The 27,607-nt window shown below is 56.9% G+C and overlaps 1 protein-coding gene and 1 long non-coding RNA gene across 6 annotated transcripts in view; one reads left to right on the top strand and one right to left on the bottom strand.

The window, feature by feature from the left end:
* The window catches only part of ZNF469 (zinc finger protein 469), a 233,320-nt gene that overhangs the window by 9,034 nt on the left and 196,679 nt on the right, over window positions 1–27,607 (top strand). The gene's annotated exons all lie outside the window — the stretch shown is intronic.
* LOC140687990 (uncharacterized) lies at window positions 20,020–22,090 on the bottom strand. Its single transcript, XR_012062632.1, has 3 exons — window positions 21,908–22,090; window positions 21,155–21,387; window positions 20,020–20,567 (listed from the first exon to the last, which is right to left on the bottom strand). It is a non-coding gene; the product is annotated as an uncharacterized lncRNA (long non-coding RNA).

Below are 27,607 nucleotides of genomic sequence, written 5' to 3' on the forward strand. Positions count from 1 at the left end.
TTCCCAGACGCCGGAAGACGGGACTTCCCCGGGAAGGTCTTGACCCTGCCCAGCTCGAGGGGGACCAGTGACCCTGAGCCTCAGTGACAGATCAGTCACTTACTAAGTTGTCACATGGCCTGGAAGGGGGAGCGTTTGGAAGGCTGTGTAGGTTTTGTGATGTTAGTGGGTGTTCCCATCAGTGGTGCACACTCAGCGCCCTTTCAGCAGCTGGCTGGCCCCGCCTCCATCTCTACGTTAGAAAGCCTCCTTAGCACTTTTGAAGGTGGTGCGTTTCTTCCAGGTGGGGCTTCTCTGGGATCCTGGACAGGGCGTTGGAGCCTTTGGGCTTTGTTCCAGGGCCCTTCGCAGCACGGCCCAGAGCGGGGAAGGCCTGTGGGCAGGGGCCTCGTGTCAGCGCCTTGGGAACGGACAGCAAGGAAGCCCCGTGTCGGGCATTCAGGGCAGAGGGCCTGCTGTGGGGCCGATAACGGGTATAGGAGCAGAGCCCCTGCTGGGCTGACTTTCTGCTGAATCCCTGTGTGAGCCGAGCGTGCACCTCCCCGTCTGGAGAGTGAGCAGTAAGTGGACGCAGCTGATCTGCTCGATACCCACGCACCAGACAGGTTCACTTTCCTTTTCTTCTGGACTGAGGGGGCTGTTCTGGGCTTGGGTCCACGCCCGGCCTCCTCCTGGCAGTCAGACCCTGGTGGGAAAGGACCATCTTAAAAAGAAGATAAACTCTGGACTGTAACCAATTCAACATGCCCACATGTCAGAGGTTTTATTTAACTCATTAGCTAGTGAGGGAGCCAGGGAGACGCTGCCCGTGTTTCGAGGGAGGTTTCAGAGACTCATACAGGCAGGCGAGGAGCGTGGGCGAAGTTACAGACCTGCTGGGCTGCCCCGCTGTCCGCCGCTGCCCTCCGCCGGGCGATGCACCTGCACTTCTGTGGACCAGAGTCCCTGGCTCCGCGGTCACTCCCCTGAGGACCCCAAGCTGGCAGCGTCTCTGAGAGACAAGACGGTGAGGGCGGAGCTGAAGGGGGGACCTTCTCCACATCAGCGTCTTGGCAGGTTTAATGGAAATGACGTTTCTCCAGGCCTCGGGTTGTCCTGAGAGTGAAGGAAGAGAGCGACGGAAGCAGGGCTTTGCAGAGGCATTTGTGCGTCGGGCTTGTGGGCCGCGGGCGGGCTCTGGCCTCACGTCAGCTCTTGGCGTGGCTGAAACCTGCTTAAAACTCACCGCCCCGTCTCCTGTGTTCCTCCCCCGTCCCTCTCAGGCTCCTCCTTCGGAGGCAGCGCCCTTGGCCCAGAACCCGAGCGTGTGGGTGGGCCCCACAGTGCATTTATTGCTGTTAAGTGTAACGAGGACCCTTCTCTGGGGCTGCTGGGAGTGACAGTATCTTTCCTGGTCCCCGGTGCCCCTTCCAAGCCAAAGCAACCAAAAACCCATGCTATTAGCAGAGCCTCTCCCTCCATGTGTGCAGAGATGAACAAGGCCGTGGCCAAGGCAGAGGCTCGGGTGCGAGTTCCACTGCGGGTGGAGGCGTGGAGATGGGGACGCAGGTGTGGGAAGCTGTCCCCTGGCCTCCGCCTCCAGGAGAGATGCTGGCTGGCCCACAGGCCTGGAAGCTGCTGTGAATGTTCTGTTCCCCGCATCTCCCCAGAGGTGGGGAGCGCTTTGAAAGGAGGCTTTGCCCGACTCCCCCAGACCCTGGCCCTTGTTAACTGGGAAATGTCAGGGTAGCTGGGGGTGAGTAAAGGCACTTGGATGCCTGCAGCTTGTTCTGACACTGCTTGTGAGGGGACGGGAGGAGCAGTGGGACTAGGATTTGCATAAGTGCAGCCTGGCTTGGAGAGCCCAGTGTGGGTTTGCCTGTCCTGACCAAGTTGCTTGCAGTTTGGGAAGCAGTCCTTTCTGGGGAGGCTGTGCCCAGTGATGGGGGGCCTGGATCTGGGGCTGACAGAGCTGAGAAGCCCCCAGTGTCTGCACGGGGTTCTGGAGGGAGAAGCCCCCAGCCAAGCTGGCTCCCCATGGGTCGAGGAGGCATCTGCCTCCCCTTCCTCCAGAGAGTGCTGTGTTGGCCCTGACTGTTTCTGAGGCCGTGAGCAACCTTCGAGGGTATGGGGGACGCGTCCCTTTCTTGGCGGTGCCTCCAGACGCGCACTCTCGCTGGGGTTCGTGGAGGCGGTCGAGGCCCCTTCCTCCTGCCTTGTGTTGGTCACAGGAACAGCAGATGATGAATTAATCTGTGCCTCTGAGCTTTGTTTCCCTTTCTCAGGGTGATGTCACCGGCCCTTTCCGGAGGCATTATGAGCTGCAGGGCTGGGACAGGAAGCCCAGGGGCTCCCCAGAACCACAGGCAGCTGGAGGAGGCGGTTGGATGTTAGTTATTTGTGTCACCTGGATGCTCATCAGTGGCAGGAGCAAGGGCTGGAGGCTGGGCATCCCCAAGCCTGAGCCCCAGATCTGGCGGCAGAGTGGAGGCAGGAGCCGGTTCAGGGGGAGGCGTCACCCAGCGTCCACCGAGCGCTCAGCCGGGCTGGCCGTGCTGGCGGCGTCTGACCCACCAGAGAGCCTGAGTCACCGCGGCTCCGGGAGGATCCCGCGGGCGAGGATGGATGGTTCCCACGTGCCCTCTCTGCTTGGCTCCTGGCAGGCAGAAGGCATGGAGCAGCGGAGCAGGAGGATGTATGCTCTGCAGGGTCTCATGGGCTCCAGTGGGGAGGGCGGTCTTGTCCAGGGTGACAGGGGCCAGGTCTGTCTTCCATGGCAACCATGTGGTCTCAGCCTGGGTCAGAGCTTGGTGTGGCCTTTCTTGGACCCCAGACACGGGTTCACCATTGGAGGTTCTGGAAAAGCCTCGTGGTAAGGAGTCATGTCCCCTCTTTTGTCCATGTGCCGTGTGCCACACACGGGTCTGTGCCAAGTCTCATCCTCACTGGGATCCGCTTCCTCATCAGAACCCTCCAAGAGGTGAACCGTATTCCAAAGATTTTTTAAAAGGGAAAAACTCAGAAAATTTAAGAGATTTGTCCAAAGTCAGACGAGAACTAGAAATGAAGCTGATGCAGCCAAAGCCACATCACGGGCTGGAAATTTCAAAACGACTGATTATGGCCATTGGATGGGCAAAGGTGCCTAATGCTCAGAATGACATTGTCAGCAGAGAAATGAAACCATCCTTGAGAAAAAGTCAGCTTTGGCCGCACGGCCCTCGGCATCTGGCTGCGAGACCGTGGTGCTGGCTTGCTTGCTGCAAGCTGGCCGCAGGCCTGTGTGAGAGTGAGTAGGTGAAATTCCAAAAATATTTAAGCATATCTATACTTTCTCCCAATGACCTAAGAATAATACATCATCTTGTCTGCTGTTCAGTAACCTTTAAGTCTTGCCTTCCCAATCCCTAATTGGCAAAGCTGTTGCAACACCGAACTGCATAGTTCTGATGTAACTATGTAAATATTAACATGCTCCATCCCAGCTTTGGTCAAGTTGACTCTCTACCATTCGGGCTCTGTTTTGTCAAAGGGTGCCTCTTCTTTCTGATCCACTGGCCACTAGAGTAGAGTTCCTGTCGAAATGTGTAAAGAAAGACATGGTGACTCTCAGACCCGGGGAAGTGACTTCCCTCCCTTTTTTCAAAGTAAAACAAGTAATATTAGTGAACACTCCACCCCCAGCCAAAGCAGTTAACCATGTTTTGCAATTTTGCTTCACCAGTGCCTCCCCCCGGCCCCACCCCACCGCTGCCACCCAAGCACTTAAAGCAAGTCTCCATCTGGATTGCCCGGTGGGTTGGGACGTCGGAGCCGCGTCGTCCACGGTAAAGCCCCGACTTGCCTTCTGCCCGGGGCCAAGGCCGCGCTGGGGCTGACGTCTGAGTCTGCCACTCTCTCCACGTTTCTTAGGGGTGGTTCTTTGTAGGGAAGGGCTTTCCTGATACAAAAAGACGGTGTTTGGGAAGTAAGGCAGGGAGGGGAGATGAAGCATTCATTCTATGAACCAGCAACCTCCAGAAAGCCACGCACCTGTTTTAGTGTGGTTATGATGCAAGGCTTGTGCCCACGTTTGTAGCCTGAATCTATTGCTGTCATTACGTTTTTGACTCTCACATTCTTCCGTCGTTGGCCAGTGGGAACCACCCGAAGATGGTCCTGAGCCCTTTTAAATTCTAATTTTCTTTTGTTTTTTAGGTAACTTTTCATCATTTGAATGTTATGTGTTGAGTTTGGACAAATTTATACACACCTATAGCCAACATCATAATTGAGATCAATGGCTTCCATCAGCCCCGTCAGCCGCCCCATCTCACCTGCTTTCTCTAAAAAGATCAGACACGTCTTTCCCAGATCTTCATATAAATGGGACCCTCCAGTGTGCAATTCTTGTGCACCCAGCTTCGTTCACGGCATCCGTTCCCTCGGTGTAGTTTTGTGTGTTGGAGCCGTGTCCCTCCTCGGGGTCAGCAGTGGTCCGTCCTGTGGCTGGACGGCGCCTCGTCTGTGGGTGGACAGCTTAGCTCTGGTTTAGGGCCGTGATGAGCTAAGCTGCCGTGAACATTCATGTACCCGTCTTTGTGCACATGTCATTGTCATCTTCTCATCTTCCGGTGAATTCCTGGGTGTGGACTGGCTGGGTCTTGGGTAAATGTGGGCTGGACTTTGTGAGCAGCTGTGGACGTGTTCCCAGTGGGTCTGCCTCTCGTGTCCGACCAGCAAGGTTCCCGAATGCCAGGTGTGCGGGCTTTGAGGGGGTGAACCGAGTGGGGAGCCTGAGGGTGGGGGCCTGGCCTGCATGACCCCGGAACAGGGCGCCCTCATGTGTTCACCCAGGAGCCTCATTGCCCCACCCTAGTCCTCACCAGCACTCGGTATTGTCAGCCCTTTTAAACTTGTTTTTAGAAATTCTAATAGGTAAGGGATGGGGTACGTCCTGTGGTTTTAAATTTTATTTTCCTAGGGACTAATGATTTTGAGCATCTTTTCATGGGACTATCTGCAATCTTTGATGAAGCGTCTACTTCAATCTTTCACTCATTTTTTATTGGAGTGTTTTTCTTTTTATTGTTGAGTTCCAAGAGCTTTTAAATGTAGCCTGGACACAAGTCCTTTATGAGATATGTGTTTTGTGAATATTTTCCTCCCAGCTTGGCTTGCTTTTTCATTTTCTTAATAATGTCTTTTGAAGGATAGAAGTTTATGATATTTAATTTATCAATTTTTGTTACGATTCATTTTTTTTGTGTCTTCTCCAAGAACTATTTGTCCATCCCAAGGTCGTGAATAATTTTGCTTATGTTTTCATCCAGAAGTTTTATAAATTTAGCTTTTATATTTAGATCTGTGGCCCATTTCAAGGTAATTTTCATGTATGGTCTGGAATAAAGGTTGAGATTCATATTTTTTTATGTGGGTGTGCAGTTTGTGTCAGCAGTATTTGCTGGGAAGACTGTTCTCCCCCCTGAAATGGTACCTTGTTGGACATGAATTGGCTGCTTACGTGAGGGTCTCTTCCCGAGTCCTTCCCTTTGACCTAGATGCCTGTCTCTGCGTGAGCGGCATGCCGCCTTGATTACTGTGCCTTGAATTCCATCTTCTAAGTTTGTTCTGCTTCTACAAAGTTATTTTGGCTATTACGGGTCCTTTGTATTTCCAGATTTCCAGATAAGTTTTAGAATTGTCCTGTCAGTTTCTACAAAAACAACCTACTTGTCCTTGACTGGGAGTGGGTTGAATCCATGAACCAATTTGGGAAGAGTTGCCCTCTTGCTGTCTTGACTTTTCTATCCATAAACATAGTCTGCCTCTTTTTTTCACTTAGGTCTGTGTATAACTTCTCCCAGTAATGCTTTGTAGTTCTCATTGTCAGGTCTAGAACACATTTTGTTAGGTGTTTCTGTAAGCATTTTAAGATTCAACTGTAGGTGATGTTTAAGTTTTTTCTTCAATTTCCAATTGCTTGATGCTTATACAGAGAAATACAACAATGTTCAATACTGAGATTGATCCCGAGACCCAGCTCGGCCTATTCTAGTTGCTTTTCTCTTTCTAATTCCTTGAGATTATCTAGGTAGAAATTCACATTGCCTGAGAATAGAAGCTTCACTTCTTCCTTTCCAACCTGCACTCCTCTGTTTGTTTCTGCTCTGGCTAGGACCAGAACGGATGTGGAGAGTGGCCATCTTCACCTTGTACCTCGCATCGGGGGAAAAATTCCCCGTCCCACCACTGAGGCCTTTGTGTGCTCTAAGTTTTACATGGCTGCCCTTTATCGAATGGAGGAAGTTTTATTCTGTCTGTAATTGGTTTGGAGTTTTTATCATAATTGGATGCTGAGTTTTGTCAAAAGCTTTTACTGCATCATTGGAGAGGATCTTTATTGTCTCCTTTCTTCTGCTTGCATGAGGGGTTTCACTGAATGATTTTCAGGTGTTAAACCAACCTTGCATTCTTGGAGTGAACCCCACTTGGTAATAATATGTTGTCATTTTCATACGTTGCTGGAACTGATTTGCTCAAATTTTGTTAAGGAATTTTGCATCTGTGTTCATGAGAGTTCTTGGTCTGTTGTTTCCTTGTAATGTCTTCATCTAATTTTGCTGTCAGAATAATAGTCCTCATAATATGGATTTTAAAAGTTCCCTCACTCTATTTTCTGAATGAGGTTGTCTGATTTTGATGGTATTTGTTTCTTTATTTTCCTTGAGTGTCTGGTAGACTTCAGTAGGATCTGGGCAGAATGCAGTTGTTTCACCTGTTTTCAGTGGGTTTTTGGGTTTTTTTGGTGGGGGTGGGGGGCAGTTAGGTGTATTTATTTATTTATTTTTGACAGAGGCACTGGGGTTGGAACCCAGGACCTCGTGCATGCTGAGCGTGCGCCCCACCCCTGAGCGTGCGCCCTCCCCCACCACGTTACCAGTGTTTTTGTGATAACTTTCTGTTTAGTCATATTTAGTTAGCTGATTCTGATTTTTCCCATTTGCAGTTGCAAAGTTGTTTGCTTTCTCAATACTGGTGTTTGAGCTCACAAATAAGTCTGTTTAAAAGGAGACAAGAAGTGAGCTCTCGTCCGGGGGATATTCAGCATGGCAGTAGCTGTGCACTGAGACTAAAAAGACTGGACTGTGAAAAACAGGACGTGCCAGGTGGCAGCGGGCGGGGCCTTGCGGTCCCCCCGTCCCCCTGAGTTGCGCTGTGTACTGAGGACGCCAGACGGATTCAGGCTGATGGTGGGGGTGGGTCTCCTTTAGATTTGGATTCTGCACTTGAGACGAAGAAGATGAGATTTGGGGACAATCGGAAAACTTTGTTGCTTGAAGCGCCACTTAGCCCAGGATTCCCAGAGGGCCTCCTCACCCCAGGACAGAGGGGTCTTAAAGGGGCCTGCCGCAGAAACACACTCCACGACACAAAGCAGCAAGCCCCTCCGTGTCGATGGTGGCTCCAGGCTGAGCTGCAGTGAGTCCAGGACGGGCGTGTGCTGGGAGGGGGGCTGCTCCCACGCGGGGGTCTGCACGTGGGGGTGAGGTTGTCCCCGCCCGTGCCGGCGGTTGGGTGGCCCTGGCTGCCGCCGCTGTCCACAGGCAGCACTTCTTCGAAGCTTTGCATTCCGTGCCACCGTAGGAGCCACATCTAGTGTTAAAATGACTGAGCATTTGCCCTTATTTGCCTGTTCTCACCTGCGACTCTCCAATAAAACTGATGCTCCGGGAAGATGCACCACCACGCCAAGGCTCACACCGCACACAGCCCACTTCACGAGCCGGCCCAGAGCCTCTGGAACATTCTTTCCACCTTCAGGAACCTGAGTTTCTAAGCAAAGGTGCTCCCGCTGTGGGGTGACATCTGGCAAGAGGACCTTCCCTGGCTGAGCAGGGGTTCTCCCTCTGTCCCGGGTGTGATGTCTCCTCGCCACACCTCCTCACCACCTTGAGAGGGCTGGGTAAACCCCCTGGGCTGTGGACTCCTGGGCTGCCCGGGGAGGAGTTGGGACCCCTGCCAGGGCCTTTCACAGGCCTCTGCCGGCCCTGCCTGTGAGTTTGTCCTGACGGTGCGTGGTGGGGGGCTGAGGGCTCTGCTCCCCTGGGACGGGTCGGGGGCTCTCTGCCGTCAGCACCTTTGCCCGGTTGTTCTGACAAAGCACAGGCTTCACTCAGGTCACAAGGTAACGCTAGAAGGAGTGGAGAGAGACCTTTGCTTCACTGGAGGCCTTGCACCGAGACACATAAGTGAAATCCTCACCTTTGCTCCTAAAAATGTCCCTGTGCTGACACAGACAGGCTGAATGATTAGGGACCAGTAAAGTGAGTTAATGAAGATAATTTGTAATACAGTGATAGAGCGTAAAATCCCGAAGCAGTCGAAAAGTGCCGCTTGCTCATTCCGACGGGAGCTCGCTGGGGGCGAGAGCCGCGTGGGGGCCCAGCTCCGCCACTCTCTGTGCGCCTCCGCCCGAGTCCCAAGCCCATGAGCCCCGGGCCCCTCGTCTTGCGGTGGAGCTCACCTCTGCTGGGGGCGAGCTGGTGGGGGCAGGCCCTCCGCAGCCCCTCTGCTGATGCCGGGAGCCTGGGAGTCGGCGGGGGGGTGGGGTTCCTCCTGCTCACACGGGTTTACTGTTGAGAACCTTGTTTTCTAGTAGCTTCTCCAAATGCCTGTTTTTCTCTCTAGAGTCTTGTTTGGTTCGATGGCCGATGCTTAGAACTCAGTAAGTGATAAATAAATTCTTTTTCAATAGAAGTGTTTGCTTCACCAGCTGTTGAAGTTTCTCCAAGGAAATCTTGTAAGTTCTTTGGTCTTTGGTTTGAAAGAGTTACCAGCTGGTGACTGAATTCTTGCAATCAAACCCCGTCCTGCTACAAGAGGACATTTTAGTAGCTTTCTCTTTAGTAAAAGATGCCAGTCTGTCTGAATTAAAACGACCGTTACACGTGCGTGGGTCAGGGGTCTTTTGCTGTAGAACTCGCCGCCCTCCCGTCCTTGCCGAGCAGTGACCCAGACACCGAGCTGCACAGACAGCACTGAACGCTCTGGGAGAGGGAGCTGCATCTGTCCACATCCCCAGAGTGGGGAGTCAGGGGTTGCTTTGGGTCAGGAGGGGAGGTGGCGGGAAGGCCCGGGGCACAGTAGGCTGGGGTGTCGTCTGGCAAAACTGCACACACACGTAGCACGGACGGCCCTGCTATGATGTATTCGTTTCTAAAAATCACCACATGAAGCAAAGTCATACAGCGAGAACCGCAGGGCGGATGGGAAGGATGGGGCTCGGGGCACAGGCCTCAAAACTCCATCAGCAACACAAAGATGGGAACCCAACACAAATGGCCCCATTTCCCTGTTCAGCAGGTGAATTCAAAGGCACTGTGGTGACCCTTGCACTTGACCAAGGCCAGAGTGTGCCGGGGGTGCAAGGGTCCGGCTGGGGTCGGGGGCCATTGTGCCCAACCTGGGGGAGGGGCTCTCAGGCTCAGGGTGCCTGGGGCTGCCGTGGACGTGGGGTGTGTGCGTGTCTGTGCTCCCTCCCGGCTCCAGTCGGTGGGGCGTCCACATTCACCGGTGTTTCCATAGGCTGAAATCACCGTGAGAAAACAGGCGATTTGTGTTCTGTTCAGATTGTTCCCTAATGTACCAGTCATGTTGAGCAAATCCACGTTCTCCTAACGAGCGTTGCAGCAGGGCCGTCCTGTACCACGTCTTTGTAGAGTGAAAGGTTGACGCGTGTAATCATACCCCACTGACGAAATTAAAAAATGACCACTTTTCTCGGCCAGAGACTGTTGGAAAAAGGAAAAGCAAAACAAAAGACGGCAAAACAAGACAAAGACTTGGCACGTCGGTTAAGCTGGTGACCCGTCCAGACCCAGCGAGGCCACTTGGGGCCCCCGCTGCCCCGCCCTCGGGCGAGGGGCCTTCTCTAACCGCCCCTCCCATGTCTCCTAACTCTCTGGCAAGGAAGGAAGTGTGGCTTCATGTTTCTCTGGTTCCGCAGAACACACCAAATGCCCCTCCAGCGTGAGTGTCCTGCAGATGGTGGGGGAATTCAGGTTGGTGAGGCCAGGCGAGGGCTGCGCAGGTTCGGACGTCCCTGGTGGGGCGTGGGAACGTGGAGACGGGAGGCAGAGACACCTCCACCGGGCGTCCTGGTGGGTGCTCCCTCCAAGAGGGGCACCCGGGACAGGGGTGCTTCCCTTGGACACGGCCGAGGTCTGGCTTCACCTCTGTCCTCTCCTGGCTGGTGGCTCGGGGTCCACACCAGGGGCAGGCAGGATCGGTGTGTTCCCCCACCTGTCCATCTTCAGGGGAGCTGAGGACAGTGGCACTGGCCCTCCACCCCACAGGCCCCGTCAGCGGGAAGGATGCGGCCAGCCCCTCCATCTGCTTTACATCGTGGCCCGGAGTTCCGAGATCTCACCGACACTCTCGGCCACATGTTTTGGAAATCGCCTTCTGCAGCCTGGCCTTACTGATGACTTCAGCTGGCTCCCTCTCCCCTGCCGTCCTGTCACGGGACCACGGTCTGCCTCCAGCTCCAGTCAGAACTAGGATGCCTGACCCGGGGCCACAGCAGCTGCCCAGCCGAGGGGCCGCAGCTCCCGTCTCTCAGTCATGCTTTGCTGGCCCTCGGCTGAATGGCGTGCTTGGCCCACTGCCCCGTCACCCCATCCCCGGTGGCCTGAGTGAATGGCGTGGCCTTTCCCAGAGGAGTGTTCTCTGTGAAAGCAGTAAGCACTCAGCTGCTTCACAAATGTTGCTGTTACGTCTAGTGTCTCCCTGTGTGTCTGCCCTTCCCGAGTGGATTTGAAGATTTTCAGAAGCCAGGCCGGCGGTTGGTGGTGATGATGGTCACAGAGTGCCTGGAGGACAAGCTGGGGTCCAGGCCCAGCTTGGCCACGTGCTGGGGCAGCTGGCCAGGGCAGTGTGATGCTGGGAAAAGGCTTTGGCTTCCTGGACGTGTGGCTGTGAACTCTGCATTTACCTGCATCTCAGCTCCCCACGATGAGGTGCAGTTAAACCGCTGGGCAGTGGTTTGTGGAATTCCAAGGCAGAGGCATGTGTGCACAGGTCTCTTTCCTTGGCGCCTAGCCCAGGAGGTCCCACCCCTGTGGTTGGCAGAGTAATGGCTCCCAAGGATGTCCATCCACGTCCTGACCCCCAGGGTCTGTGGGTATGCGAGCTTGTATGCAGCAGGGTCTTTGCAGGTGTGAGTAAGTTTGTCATCTTGAGATGGAGAGTCCAGGTGGGCCCATGTCTTCCCAGGGTCCTTAAGAGGGGAGGTAGGTCAGAGAGGACAGGAGATACGGTCCCAGGGGCGGGGGGAGGTTGGGGAGGGGAAACGAGGGCGCTGTGTTGGTGCCATGAGGATGAAGGGCGGAGCCACGAGCCTCTGGAGCTGAGAAGGGCAAGAACACAGACCCCCTACCTGGAGCTTCCAGGGGAACCCGCCCTGCGACGCCTGGTCTTAGGATGGGGCCTGGGTTCCACTTCCGGTCTCCTGACTTCAGGGAGTCAGTGTGAGGCTGCAAGCCACCCAGTTTGTGGTTGTTCGTGACAGTGGGTGTGGGCCCCGGGGACACCCCCTTCTGTGCTCCTCTCCTTCTCGGCTGTGAGATGAACCAAAGAGCAGAATTGCTGGTGTGTTATCACAGCTCCATGCTGGGGCCGGTGGCCTCGGCTAAGACACACGGATCTGCTGTGTGTCGAGTCGGGTGATGTGTCCGTGACGACTGGAGTTGGGATCACCTCCAGCGCCACCTAAGGTGTGCCTGGCCAGTGTCACAGAGGCATCAGGACTTGTGGGACCAAAGGATGGCGGATCAGCCCCGGAACCCACACACGTGTTCTCCCCGGCTCTGTCTCCGTGTATCAGAGCATTTTTTGGAATCGCAAAGCACCCACATCACGTTCCTTGGGATGTTCTCAGTGGTGACAAACCTGCATTTTGGATTCCAATTTCAGGACAAAGGGAAAGGCTGGAACAGACGCTCTCTGCGAGTCCTTGACAAGGACCGTCCAGCCGCTGGCCCAAGTCTCTCGGTGAGTGAGGTTGGAAGGCTGCCCGGCGGCACCGACGACGGAGGATTAAGTGAATTAAGACATGTCAGCGGTTTGGCAGGCACCCGTACAGCAGATGCCCTGTAGATGGAGACACCGCGGGGCGATAGAGGCTCGGAGAGGAGACGGGTGCGGTGGGCGCTCTGGGGAGAGGGACTCACGTGGGCCCTGCGGTTGGTTCCAGCCGAGGGTTCCCAGGGCACCTGGTGACTGTGACGTCACAGGAAGGCCACCGCATTGTGTTCATCCAGCAAACCTTGATGGAGGGCGTCTGGCCGCCTCTGTGCCGGGTGGGGATGCCTCAGAATTTATTTAGTAAACCCCTAATTGCTGGGTTTAGGTCATTCCATCTTCCTACTATGGACCACGTGGCAATGAGCATCCTTATTTATCTATCCTTGTGTAAACGTCTCATTAATGCCTTAGGAGACGTTCCTGGAGGTGGGGTCCTGGATCGGGAGGCAGCCCATTTAACATTTGGACAGGAATCCAAGCTGCTGCCGCAGCTTCTGTTCCGCACGCCCTGTGGTCTCTGCTCCCCCGTCAGGGCTGACGGCTCCTCTGTTTCTCTGCTGCTTTGCTGGACTGGCCGCGAGGAGGTGGCCGAGGACTCCCCCGCCCTGTAGGGGTGGAGGGCGGCTGGCGGGGCCGGGGCGTTCTGAGGGCTGGCTGTGGAGGCCCCTCTGGGCTCCTCGCTAGTGTCCTCATCTCTCGCTCCTTTTCTCGCAAAGCCTCCTGATCCTGAGCCCAGACCCGGGCACACGCCACCCGTCCCACTCTGCACGGGCTCCTGCTCACCCGGGCGCCGTCTGTCGAGAAGGGTTTGAGGCTGGTCTGACTGTTGTCAGTGGCACCACTGCAGAGTTCACCCAGGTGGGATGGAGCAGGGAGGGGGCCGGCAGGCCCACCGAGGCCTGTGGTTGGCGGGAGCTCTGCGCACAGCGTGATGTCCGCGTGGCTGGAGCCGGGCTCCCTGGTGTGGCCCACTGATACCTGCCGATCAGGGTGTGCCTGTAACCACGCAACCAGCCACGCAAGCTGTAGGGGAGCTGAGCAGAGGATGGAGCCTCCCATGAAGCTCAAGTCCTCAGGGAGCTGTGACACCATGAGAAGTGGGCTGAAAACCTTTGCCCTTGACCTGGGGAAGAGAGGAGGAAGCTCCCTTGCTGTCCAGGGATTTGAGTGGAGTAGGAAGTTTGCCCTGAAAAATAAGCTCAAAACTTTACCACCTGTGGGTCTGGTGACGGCACTGATACTGTCTGCGTACACAGAGTCCAGCAGGTAAGACTTCAGGTAAAGCCAAGGCCAGGACCAGGGAGCTGGCCAACACAGGGTCCCCGGACCCTCCCCGCAAAAACAACTTCTGCCCGAGATGAGCACGTAGCAAAAAGCCACTTTAGGAAACGAACTCTCGAGAGGACTAACTAACCACCCAAGAGTTAGCACTCTGTCAACTAGAAATAATAGAACAAGACGAAATGGCTTTGTGTACTTAAAGTTATGGAACATAAGGGAGGAGTCAGAATGAAAGACCAGAACAGGAGACGTGGATTTGGAAGTAAACGTGCAGAACTGACTTAAATGAAAAATGTACCCTTTAAAATAAAAGAACTCACTGGGTAAGCTGACACTGAAAAATCTGTAACAAAGCCAGTGAGAAAAGTCGCCAATTGGAGGAAGGATCTGAGAATACAGAAGAGAGAAACAGGGGTGGAAGAGCGGATGGAACCGTTCAGGAAACAGAGGCTAGAGTGGGCAGGCCCCGTGACGGCTCCCGGGACTTACAGTGGAGGGGTGGAGGGGTGGCACGTGAGGGAGGCAGCTCGGAGACGTGGGGAAAGTCAGGGGCCGGGCCCCTCGTTCTCGAAACACACGCTAAAGCTGTGCTAATTCAGACGCATGGCGCGGAAGCAGGTAAGTGGATTTAAAAACTGAACAGAGTCTAGCAAGTGGCCCTTTAAGTGTGAATTTAGGGATTTGGTAACGTTTCAAACAGAGGAAAGCATCACTCAAAAATATTTTTAGTACAATTAATCCACCTTTTGGAAAAAAATAGTTGGAGCCCTACCTCACGCACAGAATACATTCTACATGGGTTAAAGAGCAAAATATCAGAACAAAATATAAAAGCGCTAGAAGAAAAATACAGCATTTTCCTAGCTGGTGTGGGAGAGAATTTCTACCCTGGATTCCAAGTCCATAAAGGACAAGGAAGACACAGTCAGTGACCTGGAAAGATACACTGTTGTGTAGCAAAGACATGGAAATGGAGGTTACAGACGAGCGTCAGACCGGGAGGAAGCCCTCACAGCAGTGAAGGAGGCAGTGAGGTGGATGGAGTCATGGTCCCAGAGACCATGGCGGTCCCCTCACGTGGCTAAGGGGACTTTGCCGATGTGATGAGCCCTGCGACACCTCGATTTCAGCCCAGTGAGACCCATTGCAGACGCCTGGCCTCCAGAACTCGGAGAGTATCAACTCGTATTTCTTAAGCCACCTGGTTTGTGCTGACTTGTTACAGCGGCGACAGGACCCTCATACGGATGTGTGCATTCCAGTCACGTCTGACGGACAGATACCGAGGTTCGTGTTCAGACCACGTCTTCTTCAGGTAACGTGGAAGACCCCATGGTGGGCGGACCACCCGAACACACAGTTTCCAGGAGAAGAAATACAAGTGGGTCTGAGGGCTTCTCAGGAAGCGACAAGAAGTCAGTCAAGAGCCAGAGCCCCCAGTGGAGGGGGGAGTGCAGCTTCCCTGGAGCTGTGGTTGCCCTGGCCCGTCCTGGCATCACTGTCCCAGCAGATGGGTCAGCAGCCCGGCCTCCCTCAAGAGCCACCCCTCACCACTCCCGCCACTCGCAGGGCCCGGCTCCTGGGCTGTGCTGGGCAAAGCTTGGGAACGGCCAAATTCCAACCCTATGAGGCATGAGAGAGGCCGAACCATTTGGGCTCACAACCGACTGTTAGCAGCTCCCCACTGAGGGGAGCCTGGTTTCCAGGATCCCCCTCCTCCCCTCCCTGCCCCCGGCCCCACAACTGTGTACACTGACTCTGTGTCTGTTCCCCTGTTGCTGAAGGAAATATGTCCCAGAACATTTCTCTCTAAACTGGCCTCCCTGGGTCTCCTTGTGACTGAGAGCAGGATCTGCTGTCTCCGGCATGGCTTCGGATCTTTGCCTCCACTCGAGGTCCTGTGGGCTGGCAGGTGTCAGCCACTCAGGCCCCACCCCCACCCCCGTTTAGAGGGTGGGTGACCCTCCAGCTGGCCTGGCGGGCTGCCTGGAGGCGGGCCCCAGGCGGCAGGGCGGGATGCTCTCCTGGCCCCTGCCTGCTGGGCTCTGGGTTAGTTCTTTAGGCAGGGGCTCTCGCCCCAAGGGTGTGCAGTTTTGTTCCTTCCTGGAATATGCTGACGGTCACCACGCTGGAACACGTGCCGGGCACAGATGGGCTGGCCTCCTGAGCGCGTGGCATGACCTCAGTTGGGAACACACTCATGGTAATCGTCTCCAGGCCTGGGCGGCCTTTGATCAGGAAACTCTCTGTTTATTCTATGATATAAATATGGAAGAAATCCATTTGTTCCACAGAGGATGCAAATAATCCCAGCAGATCTGCCTGCCCTGCCGAGCTGCCGAGCGGGGGGGAGTGGGTGCCAAGCTGGCCAGGGGGCTGGAGGCCTCTCCCCACAGTCCGGGCCCCCTGGGCGGTGCTCACGCTGATGGCCCAGGTGTTGTCCCTGAGCTACCAACATGGTCCGGGTCCTTAAGCAGAGCAAAGACGCTGCTATTTGTGTGTGTGTGTGTGTGTGTGTGTGTGTGTGTGTGTGTGAGCTGTTTCACTCTCCCCAAGGCCTCCGATAGCATCTGGCCCTGGGTCTTCCACCCTCCTTGCCTCCCTTTTTTCCATCACAAACATTTACCAAGAGCCTACCAAGAGCCAGCCATGTACCGGGCGCTGGAGAAACTGCAAAGGGTTTGAAGCAGAAGCAGGGTGTCTGGGGAAAACAGACGCACAGACAGGCAGTTGCAGCCAGGAGGAGTGAGCTGGCAGAGATGGGGTCGGTGGGAGCAGAGGCGAAGCAGAGGGGATACAGGGGGTGAGAAGGCAAAGCAGAGGGACAGGACATGGGAGCAGCTCAGCCCAAAGTGTGAAGAACAGAGCAGGGAGGGGAGCTCGGAGGCAAGGCCAAAACTGGAGGCTCTCGAAGGCTTTAATGGAAAGGAGTCCAGATTTTCTCTGCTGGGCTGTTGGAGGAGTCTGTGGTCAGTCATTTACACTTTAGTATGAATTTAAGCTGGGACATTGCTTTCTGTAGGTCGACTTTCATTTTACATTTGGTCTCTGATTGTGGAACAAAAACTCTGTGCTCCCAGAAGGGTTTCCAAACCCCTCGGTTCAGGAGGAGTGGGATTCGGAAGAAGGAGGGCAAGGAATGACCTGTCTGGACCACAGGGCTCACATTGTGCGTCTGGTCTGGTGCACCTTCCAGGTGCGGGAGACCAGACAGCTGGGAGCACAGCCCGGGTGCTCTGTGGGGGGGGTCCAGGATGGGTCTTGCCCCTGGGGAGCTGCGTTGCACTGCCACTGCAGCCGTGGCTGTTTGTTGAATGGCTTGTGACTAACCTCGACAGTCACGCACAGTGTGGCCACGAGATGCCGTAAGTAGAATAAAATATGAATAAATATTTACTTGGTATCAACCTCCTCTCTGATGTCTTGTTGTGGGTATTACACGTGAGGAACGCCGGCTGCCTCAGCTCTGAAGAGTGGGCTCTGTCCCTCCAGCCACCCCGACCGCTTCTCCGTTATGTTGAACACATTGGTTGCCCGTGGTCGACGAGGTGCCCCTGAGGAAACACAACAGCCACCCAGACCCGCTGCCGTGGTGATCAGCGTGCTCAAGTCCTTCCTTGCTGCCTGAGGCGCACGTTTCTCCCTCTTTTCAAGGACAGACGTGGTAGCAGGTGCAGCACGTGCTGCACTTCAAGTGCTTGATTCCAAAGACTCCTGGAGACGCGCGCGATCTGCATTCTCCTTGGCGCTCCATGTGGCCCCGCAAAACCCCTTTATTCTGATGAGCCTGCAAAGCTGAAATGAAACGAGCATCCGACATAACAGGGCTTCTCAGCAATTTTTATGTTATTTTCTGGCCACGTCCCTGAATTTCTGGCCGGAGCCTCTCAGCTCAGGCATCAGTTAAATGTCGTTGTTGCCTTTTGAGAGATTAAGGGAAAAAAATGTTTAAACCTTAAGTGCCCCGAATCCCAGGAGGAGCAGTGAAGTCCCATTTCCGGGGAGCAGCATGATGGTACAGTCGAGCCCACTGGGGTTGAGGAAACAGGACTTGGGCGCGTTTCACACACGCACACACACAACCTGCGTGCGCTTGCTGCTGCCCCTGCTCCCCGCCCCCGGTCCCAGACACCCTTCCTCAAAACAGCACGCTGAGATCCTGGCTTCTGGGGCAGCGCCAGCTTCGCCGTCTGACCCCCGCCGGCCTCGTGCTCGGCCCCTCTGCCTGGGGACGAGGTGTCCTCCGGGGTTTATGCCACCGTGTGGGGGCCCCTGGGAGAGGCCAGGGCAGCAGCTGGCCCTGCCGCTCCCATCTTACAAATGTCTCAAGGGGCCACAGTTGCTCCTGAGTCCTCACCTCTGCGTCCCGTCCCGCGGGGGGCGGACCCTCTGCAGCCTCCTCTCCCCAGGGGCCTCCAGGGCCAGGTGGCGGTCACGCGCAAGGTGCTGGAGAGACCAAGGCAGAAGGGCACCCAGTGGGCGTGGGGCGCTGGGAGTGAGGGTCCTAATGGGCCTTCAGAGCAGGACTCTGGGCCACTGGGGAGCGGCCTGAGGTGCTGGAAAGTTCCCAGCTGGCCACAAACCCACACTGGGAGATTGGAGGCTGAGGGAGGCTGGAGGAGGCCTGTGCTGTCCACCTCCTGCACCCCCGTGATCATTGGGGGAAAAGCTCTCCACCCTCCTTTGGCCTCTGCCCTAGGCCAGGTAGCTCTCAGCTCCCTGGGGAGCAGGGGTCTCCCTTCATGCCCTTGGCTTGTGGAGGTGATTTCTTCCTAACCCCTCCCCAGCCTCCCGGACAGAACAAAGGGTGGCTGTCAGATGCCTTTGTGAGTGAGAGGGGCTGGTCCAAGGGCTGCATCTCCAGGCAGAGCTGGGAAGACAGTGAGGGGAGTGGGTTTTCTGGAAGAGCAGGTCAGGGGCCAGAGGGGCCACGGGGATGAACCACAGTGAGCCACAGTGGCAGCTCTGGCTGCTGTTCAGGTGCCACTGTGTTGAGAGCATCCCCAGGGACATCCTGAGCTCCGAGAACCGCCCTGTACTGGGTGGTCAGATGAATGACAGCCCCAGAAGTGCCCACATCCTGAACCTGTGGGGATGTGGCCTCATGTGGCAAAATGGAGGAGAGCACGGGTCTTGGGAGGGGAGCCTCCCCTGGACTCTGGAGTCACCTTGTGTAGGAGGGGCGGGGGGCTCCCACATGCTGGCTATGTGGCGGAGGACATGGCCCCATGGAGCTGGACAAGGCAGGAAGCAGACCCTCCCTGGAGCCTCCGGAGGAACCAGCCGGGCCAGCGTCTCGATGCCGCGACTTCTGGCCTCCAGGACTTTGACGGCCTAGACGGCCGTTGTTCTGAGCACAGTTTGCGGTGGTTTGTGACAGTGGGCCACGAAGCTTCCACGGAGGAGAAGCACCTCCCGCCCCCTGCCCACCTGGCACATCTGCAGGTTTGAAAGCCCTTCATCGCCGGAACCAAAGAGGAGGGGGCTGACCACCTGGAAGCTGGCGGTCTCCCGGGGCCTCGGGGAAGCAGCCGTCGGACATGCTCCCGCCCCCCCTCTGGACGCTGGGCGACGCTGGGAGGGCAGCCTTCTGGGGCAGAGCGCGGGGATGTGCCTGTGATGGGGGCCGGTCCCCGCCCCCCGGACAGGCCCCTTCCCACCCAGGCCCTCCTTCCTGCACGTCCTCTTCCTCCGAGTCTGGTTTCCATTCTGGCGCCATCACCCCACTGCAGGGCTGGACCCCAGGGCTTGCTAGCTCCTGGCTGGGCCTGGGATCTCTGGGTGGTGTTCACTCTTCAAGGGAGGAAGGACATGGTCCTTGGTGAGCTGCCTGCTTGGCCGGCGTCCCCAAGGCTGGCTGTGGACCTCGAGGCTAGTGGTGTGTGGCTGACCGCCTCTCAGCTGTCCGCCCACCACTTCCTCCTCCTGCAGACAGGGTGCCGGGTGGGCTCGCCCCTGGATTGGGGGGGTTCACACTTCACAGCGTGGTAGCAAACTCCCTGGGGAGGGGCTGGGGCAGGGGCCACCGTGAGTCCCAGCAGCGGCCCTCTCGCTGGGCTCCAGCTTTGCAGTGGCCGGCTGGGCGGCCTCCCCGTCAGGTGGGAGGGTGGGGTTTTATAGGTCTCCCGGGACAGACTCCATGCTTCTGTAACTTCTCACGATTCGCAGCTGTTTGGGAGTCACCTCTAGTTAACACCTTTTTAGAAAGGTCACTGCAGGACGGAGACCTGGGAGTGTAAGAAGTCACAAAGTGCTCAAGAAAATCGTCTGAGAACAGCTTTCCTCCCTGGAATTCGGTCATGCTTTCAGTTGGGCTTTGGTTGTGAATCCGTGTTTTGAAGGGTGACCCACAACCTCTGGGAGAAGGACAGAGCCGCCTTCTCCGCTGAGTTCATGTTTATGTGGGCACAAAAACCACGTGAGGGGCTTGCTGAAACACAAGGAGTTTCTTCCCCTCCGCCGCAGGTGGGTGCAGAGCCTGGAACGGTGCCCAGGAATCTGCATTGCAAATCGCCCCCAGACGACTCTGCTGTAGGTGGTCTTCCGGCCACCCAGCGAAAAGCCCTGCCCGGACCCCCACGCGAGCGGGGTCACGAGCAGCAGGCTGGGGCCCACGCGGGAGCTCTAGGTTTCCAGGTTCGGGACCCGCAGTACCCGGGAGAGGCCGATGAACGAGGCTTCGGAGGGAGGACTCTGTCTGGACTCTTGGTTTATTTACTTGTTCCTTTTTATTGTAGTAAAAGACACACACTGTACAATCTGCCATCCTGACAATTTCCAAGTGTACGGCTGAGTCACCAAGTCCGTCCCCACTGCTGTGCGTCCATCATCCCCGGAACTTTTCCATCGCCCCAGACTGGAACTCTGTCCCCATGAAACACTCACTCCCCACCGCCTCCCCCAGCCCTGGGCGGCCACCACCCACCTTCTGCCTCTGTGAGTTTGTCTGCTCTTGGGACCTCATGCAAGTGGAATCACTTGGGATCTGTCCCCTTGTGACTGGCTGACTTCACTTGGCACGACACCCTCAAGGCGCATCCGTGTTGTCGCGGGTGTCAGAATCTCCTGACTCTTTGTGGCTGAGTCACGTTCCATCGTGCGCATGGACCATGTTTTGTGTGTCCATCGTCTGTCAGAGGACAGTGGGGCTGCTTCCACCTCTCGCTGCTGTGAGCAGGGCTGCCGTGGATAGGTACGAGTCTCCCTCTGAGACCCTGCTTCCCCTTCTTCTGGGTATATACCTAGAAATGGAATTGCTAGATCAGACCGCCATTTGACTCACATTTCTGGTGGAGCTGGATTCTTGATTTAGTTGCATTTAGCACACTCTGTGACTTGGGGGAAACCTTCCCTGCCACCTGTCAGAGGATTGTTTCCAGAGTCCACCTCGAAGTTGCTCCGCGCCCGGCCCCGCCTCCCACCCCACGGTTTCAGTGCCACGGCGTTCAGGCTCGGTGACAGGCCTGGGCTCCCCTGGGTGCGCCCAGAGCCTGTGTCCTACCTTACCCAACCCAGCCCCTGCAGTGATGTGGGACCTGCAGCTGCAGCTGTCACAACTGTGGGGCAGGGACAGGGGAGGACAGGAGGCTGTTCGTGGCGGGTGTGGGGACGGAGGGCGTTAATTGTGTGGAGGTGACACTGAGGCAAGAGCATGAAATCGACCCAAGCCTAGAAAGGCTGGCTCTGGGAGGGAGCGCCGGACGCCGCGGGCAGAGGCAAAGGCCTGGACCCCGCGGGCTCTGGGGGCAGCCACAGCCACTGGGTGGGTTTCAGATGCAGGGCCAACATGTCCAGGAGGAAAGTGCTTTTCCAGGAGCTCGTGACTCACTCATTCCACGAGCGCAGACCTTAGAGTCGCCCCTGAACCAGCATCCTTCAGAGCGAAGCCCAGCAGAGCGAGGTTTCCAGAACCCGGACAGAGACCTAGCTGGCGGCCTGGGTGCAGACCCCACAGGCAGAGGATGCTCCCCGACGTGGCATGCGGGTGACACGACGCCTGTGCCAGTGACCGATGCTGAGCGAGGGTGCGTCACCCACGCCTCACTGCCAGCTTTTCTTCCCCTAAATGAGATTAAAAAAAACTGACGGAGCAAAAAGTCAACTAATTCTCATGATGTTTACAGAAGTGATAGATAAGAGTCTGGACCTGTCTTGTTATCCAGCAACAAAAACAGAACAAAGAAGGATGGGAGAGATCTAGTTTGCCCCAAAGAACTTCATCCAGCTGTCTGCCCCCACCCTCCTGAGTGGTTCTGAGAGCTGGCTCAGGGAACCTGGGTCAGCCTGGAAAGGCCACGTGTCACTCAGCCCGATTTATTCGGTTACTCAGCAACAACTTAAAACAAAACTGGAGCGTCTGGGAGTTTGCAAACGTGTGCGGGTCCCTGACGGAACCGCGAAACAGCACGGGCGCAGACGGCCTGCTCTGAACCGGACTCACTCCGGCCGCCCCCTCTGTACGGGTGTCGGAAGTTCCCTGGGGACACAGGCCTCTGGATGAGGCCCCTCTCCCAGGGACCCGGGTCGGAACTGCCCCTGCTGAAATCACGCGCCACAGTCCTCTGCGACATGCCTGTCACACCTGCATATGCGTGTCCTCCGTGTGGTTGTGGGCGCCGTCGGGAGGCGTGGTTGTCGGCCCTGGGGTCCCGCTGTGACCCACACCGGACGTGCCCTGTGTGTCCCACCCGACTTCTGGTGAACGTTCTCCGGGGCCCGACCGCCGCTCCCAGGAACTCTTGTTCTGGCCGCTTCAGAGTTGGAAACTTCAGTTCACAGGGAGTGGGTCCCAGCGCTGGCCGGAAGCAGCACGTCATTCTAAAAACACCTTGGTGTGGGCGTCCCTGAATTAATCACAACTAAAGCACGGAAGTGGTTTCTGGTGGCCAAGTTCAGGGTCCCTGGGAACCCGGGAAACCCTCTCCTGCTCAGTGAGTGCCTTGGTAAAGCACGTGTTCCTGCAGGGGAGCTGACGCTCCCATGCCAGCTGCCGATTCTCCCCGTTTCCTTGCACAGTGAAAAATTAAAATTCCTGCTTCCCCCACTCCCTGGGGCCGGGGATGGGGTGGGGAGTGGGGTGAACCCAGCAGAGAGCTGGCTTTAGAGAAAACTGGGGCCCAGGGGGTGAGGTGGTGGGCGGAGGAGGGCCGGCGGCTCAGGCCGTTGATGGAAAAACAATTCTGAGAACTGCAGCAGGAGGGAGATTGCATTTTTAAATGTGTTGAAAAAAATTACCATTTGGCTAAAGTTCTGCACCAGGCACTGCTTTGCTCCAGGGCTAATATCGAACCTCACTGGCAGTGGAGAAAGATGGTGCCGCCTGGGAGCAGAGCAGAGCGCCGGCTGGCTCTCCGGTTTCCATCGGGTTTTCGAGGGTCGCACACCCTACACTTGGTGTCCTCCTCCGGGGGCAGGGGGCCCGGCTCTGCGCTTCTGGTGCTGCAGGCCTGGGGCCTGGGCGGCTGTGGACTTTGGCCGCCCCAGGCAGGATGCGTGCTGGTGTCAGCCTGACTCGCTAAATACCAGTCTACTGGAATCTGCCCGGCCAGTCTACGCCTGCCAGACCCTCCTGAGTCACGGGGAGCCGGGGCGCCCCCTAAAACACTTTATCCCAACTGTCTGTCGCTCATCGGAAAAACAACATTAAGCTCCGCTTGGGTCTCTGGGTGGATTTGGGTTATTATTTTTTTAATCCAGAATTACTTAGCAATGGGTAAATCCCTTCCCTCCCTTGAAAATAGCTTCACTTCCAGAGAAGCCGTGGCTTTCTGGGAATTCTGAGATTCTAAATCCCCGCACACAGCTCTGGAAAGTAGGCCTCGCCGTGAACACTCATTACACAAGCAGCCGTCTGATGAGTTGCCGGACTTAAACCATTTGGGTTTTCACTGATGACTTTGGACCCAGGGCAAGTTTCTGTCAGGAGGATTTGCTCCAAATGCTGTCTCCTCGGCGGACTCTCTGGGAAGGGACCGGTGCCATGGGTGCCCCGCTGCCCTGGCCCTGCTGGTGCCTGCAGCCAGGCTGACGTCCTGCTCCAGGTTGGGGTGCGTGGAGGAGGCCAGTCCCTCCCACCAGAGGGGCCTTCGTCCTGGAGCTCCCGCTGCCCTGAGTACAGAGGAGCCGTGGGCTGGCCAGTGCTGCCACCTGCCCGGAACCCAGGGCGACGGGGCGGAGCGTGTGCCAGCTCGGGCCACATGGCCTTCTCCGGGCCGAGCCGCTCTGGCCTCGTGGGCGGGTCTCACACCCTTGGCCAGAACCTCTCCCCTGAGCCCCCTCGGTTGTAATCGGAGGTCTGTCTAGGTGGTTCCCAACTGTCTCTGGCAGCGCCAGCGTCTTGAGTCAGTGAGGCTGCCTGACGTTTTGGAAGGAAAAAAAGAAACGAAAGGGGAAATAATGTAGGTTCTGCCGTTGTCCTGAAGCCTTTCCTCTGCGTGACGGGAGGGCGGCCACAGGATCCTGCCCGAGGGACGCAGGACCTGCCAGGCCTCTCCTTCCCAGTGCGAGCAGGACTGGGGAGGGGGCCGCCCGGCTCTAGTGAGAAGGCAGGGTCTGGGGGGTGCTGGCGGGGGCGCCCTCCCCGTCTGCGTGGGGAGGGAGGAGGCCGCGGGAGCCATCACTTCTGCCCTTAGTGTTGCAGAAGGGCAGACATGGAGCACGAGGAGGCAGGCCGGAGCAGCTCCTCGGACTCCCTGCTGGCAGTCCTGCTCCTCCCTCTTCTTTATCCGTTCGCGTGACCGCAGACGCAGGCCGAGCCGCTGCTGTGTGTTAGGAGTCAGGGTGGAGAGACTCCTCCATTGAGCGTCCACGCCCACTGCTTCTCCCTGAAGAAACAGACTGAGTTGCTGTGTGTTTTCAAGGCTTGCTCCGTGCCTGACGCACAAGGGGCCTCCCTCGGGCCCCGCGTGTGCTCCCGGGGCGGCCCCGGTGCAGGGCATCGCACCGCCTTTCCCTGACGGCTGCTGACGCTGGCCTGTCTTCCACCTGCGCGTTGCCTGTTTCTGTATCTTCTTTGTCTTTTTATCATTGAATTTAGGGTTATTTATATATTCCAGATTCAAGCCGCTTGTCAGGGGTACGGCTCGCAAGGGTTTTCTCTCCAACTGTGTCTTCGCACTTTCCTGATTTCCCTTGCGTCACAAAAGTGCTTATTAGTGATTAAGTACAAATTACCTATTTTAAAAAGTTTTCTTGCTGTGCTTTTGGTGTCGTATCTAAGAAACCATTGTCTAATCCAAGACAGTGAAGATTTGCGCCTCTCCCTTCCTCTCAGGCCCCGAGCCTGGGCGCTTTCAGGTGGGGCTGCGGGCCTTGCAGAGCCGAGCTCTGTGCGCGCTGTCTCGGAGGCCTCGCTCCGCTCGCGTGCCTGCGAGTGAAGTGCTGTCCTCTCCCCATCCAGTGGTCTCGGCATCTTTGTTAAAAAAATTAACTGATCATTCATGCGACGCTTTAGAGGGTCAGATTTTAGTCTTGAAACTCGGGGTAGAAATTAATGCCTGGGCTGGGAGCACGCAGCTCAGTGGCAGGGCGTGCGCCGAGCACGCGTGAGGTCCTAGGCTAGATCCCAGTGCTCCCGTTAAACAGACAAACCTAATTACCTCCCACCACCAAAAATTTTTTAAAAATTAATGCCTGCATCATTTGCTACGATGAGGATTAAATGAACACGTTTCCCCGAGGACCCTCACAAACGTGGCCCAGCAGGCAGAACGTCAGGTGATGGTGCGGAGGCAGGAGCCGGAGCTGTGCCCCTGGAAGACGCCCAGGCTGGGAGGGAGAGGGCAGCGTGGCCGGAGCAGCCCAGGGGCAGCGCGTCCGTCCTCCGGCCTGTCTCGTTGCCATGCCAGCGTGACCTGGCCCGCGCACACCCAACCTGGCCAGCGCAGACGGAAAGCATTAGTCTGACTTTTCACGAAGATGGACGATGATCTCAGGTGAGGGGTAGGGAGTTGGAACAAACTGTCCTTGGTAACAAAGCAACAAGGCTCAGAGGAAACATGGCCCCGGACGGCGGTGTCCAGGGAGGCCGCTTCGCCTGGGGTTCTGGTGGGGCCCTCTTGCCCGTGGAGCAGCTGCAGGAGCCCATCCTCCCCCCGCAGGGCGGCTCATCCTCCCGCTCCTCGAGTCGCCCAGAGAGGGTGCCAGGGCCCCCAGGCAGCCCACACATGGGTGTCGTCTGCGGCCGGCACCAGCCCAGGGCCACCCTTGCCCAGCTCCGCCACGGGCTGAGGCTGAAGCTGAGACCACCACCCTCCCTGGACTTTCCTGCTGTGCTGGTGTCCTTTCTACCAGCACGTTCTGTGCCACTGGAGCCAGCGGAAGAACGCGGAGCTTGGCTGCGTGGTCGGGGCCTCGTCATCTCACATGGGCACAGCGTGCCTCTGGGCTCGGGACGGCCAGGACTCCGAGCTGCTCCTCCAGCTCCGGGGATCCTGTTTGTGCCAAGTTCTGCTTCCTGTGCAAAATCACGGCAAGATAATTAGATTGTTTCTCGCTGAGAGTTATTCCTCCATTGCAGCTGCTGCTCGTGGGGCAGCTGAGACTCTCCCTCCAGGGCGGGCAGTGCCCGTCTCTCGGGTCTCCCACTCCACGTCATCCACCTCCCAAGGTCCCCCAAACCCCGCTGTTGGTGACCACACCATGCAGACCCTCTCAGGGGTCAGAGATGCCTCAGTGGGTGGGCACTGCCGTGAAGGTCTGATTTACCTAGAAGTGGGGTTACCGAAGAGACGCCCAGATCCTCCCTGTGGGCAGTACCCACGCCCCCAGCGCTGGCGACGCCACATCGTCTTGCCACTCACTCCTCCTTCCAAGACGTCCCGTCGGGGCCCCGGCCCTGCTGCGGCCCTGCTGCAGCCCTGCGTCAGCTGACGTCCTTTGGTTCTCATGGTCATTATGTGACTGTACAACCCCACAAGGGTAGGGACTGACCCACCTGGTCACTGCTGAGTGCTGGCAGCCAGCGGGACTCCCAGGGCCTCACTGGATGACCAGCTGGTCTGTGGGAGGTCCCGCCCTGGGACCCACGTCCTCCTGCTCCCTCCGCTCCCTCCCTCCCTCCACCAGGGAAGGGCTTTGCCAGGACCTCCCTCACCTGCTCAGAGGCTCTTGGCTCCTTCTTCCTCCAGGTTGGTACCCAAGACCTGCTGCTGCTGACCTCCGGCTTAGTTCCATCCCAGGGAGCAGTCCTGTTGGCACATGCGCTTGGCTTGTCCCCTCCTCCGCAGGTGCCGGGCCTCCCCTGTCCTGCCCCCATCGGGAGGCGGGGCCCGGAGCTCACTGCCGGCCCTTGGCCCTCAGACCGCCCTGGACGACTTGGGCTGCCGCTGCTGCGGGAGAGGGTGCTGTACGTCCAAGTGTGACGCTGGGCCGGGCACTTACCCTCTCGACCTCGGCTTCCTTGGGGCTGTGGACACTGTGGAAGGAAGGGGCACGGGAGCCCCTAGACCGCAGGCCCACTCATGGGCTGTGTCTTCCGCTCCTGGCAAAGCACTGGCGCCTGGAGTGGGGCTGCAGAGAGGCCGTGGAGGAGGGAGCACGGTCTGGGGGGCGGGGGCGAGGGGGATCGTCTGCCCCACGTGCTTCTCGCATCCAACGTGGTTCCTTGAAATGAAAACAGCAGCTGAGCCTGTTTTTCTGACTTTTCATTTTCCTTCGAAGCAGAGCTGCATTCCACCAAAGCCTCTAAATGTTTAACGTTCTTCCTATAATTTAAAATTATTTCCTATATTCTAGGGGATGTTTCATGTTTCCTGTTGTGCAAGAGCTCGCTTGTCCACCAGACGTGAGCCCAGCGGTCCCTGGGCCTTGTCCTGGGTGGCAGGGGCTGGGCTGTTGTCCCCATGGTGCCCAGAAGCTCTGAGGGTGGAGACTGGACGGCAGGGGCTCCGTGGTGCATCCTGCGGAGAAGAGGCCTCCTCTGGCCTCAACCGCCAGCCTGTCTGAGGGGCGGTGCTTAGGTCCCTCCACGGCCTGGTGACCTCGGCAACTCAGTTTCCTCAAATGCGGCCTCTCTGGGAGTTTCCCACGTCCTGTGCAAATGATTCCACGTGCACAGAGCCTGCACCCCTCGAGCCCCTCGGTGGCCACTCAGCTCCCTGCTCTTTCTCGTGCTGTGATGTGACCAGGAGGGAGACTCAGTCGTGCCTCTAAAGCTTACTAATCTCCCTTTGAAGCAAAGACAGCAGACATCAGGTCAGAGATTTGGGGGACAAGAGCGTGTAGCTAGGACTGAAAGATTGAACAAGTGCATTTGTTTTAAAGGCCCGGAACCTGCTGCCCT

The sequence above is a fragment of the Vicugna pacos genome, chromosome 21, assembly GCF_048564905.1.
Source record: "Vicugna pacos chromosome 21, VicPac4, whole genome shotgun sequence".
Classification (NCBI taxonomy): domain Eukaryota; kingdom Metazoa; phylum Chordata; class Mammalia; order Artiodactyla; family Camelidae; genus Vicugna; species Vicugna pacos.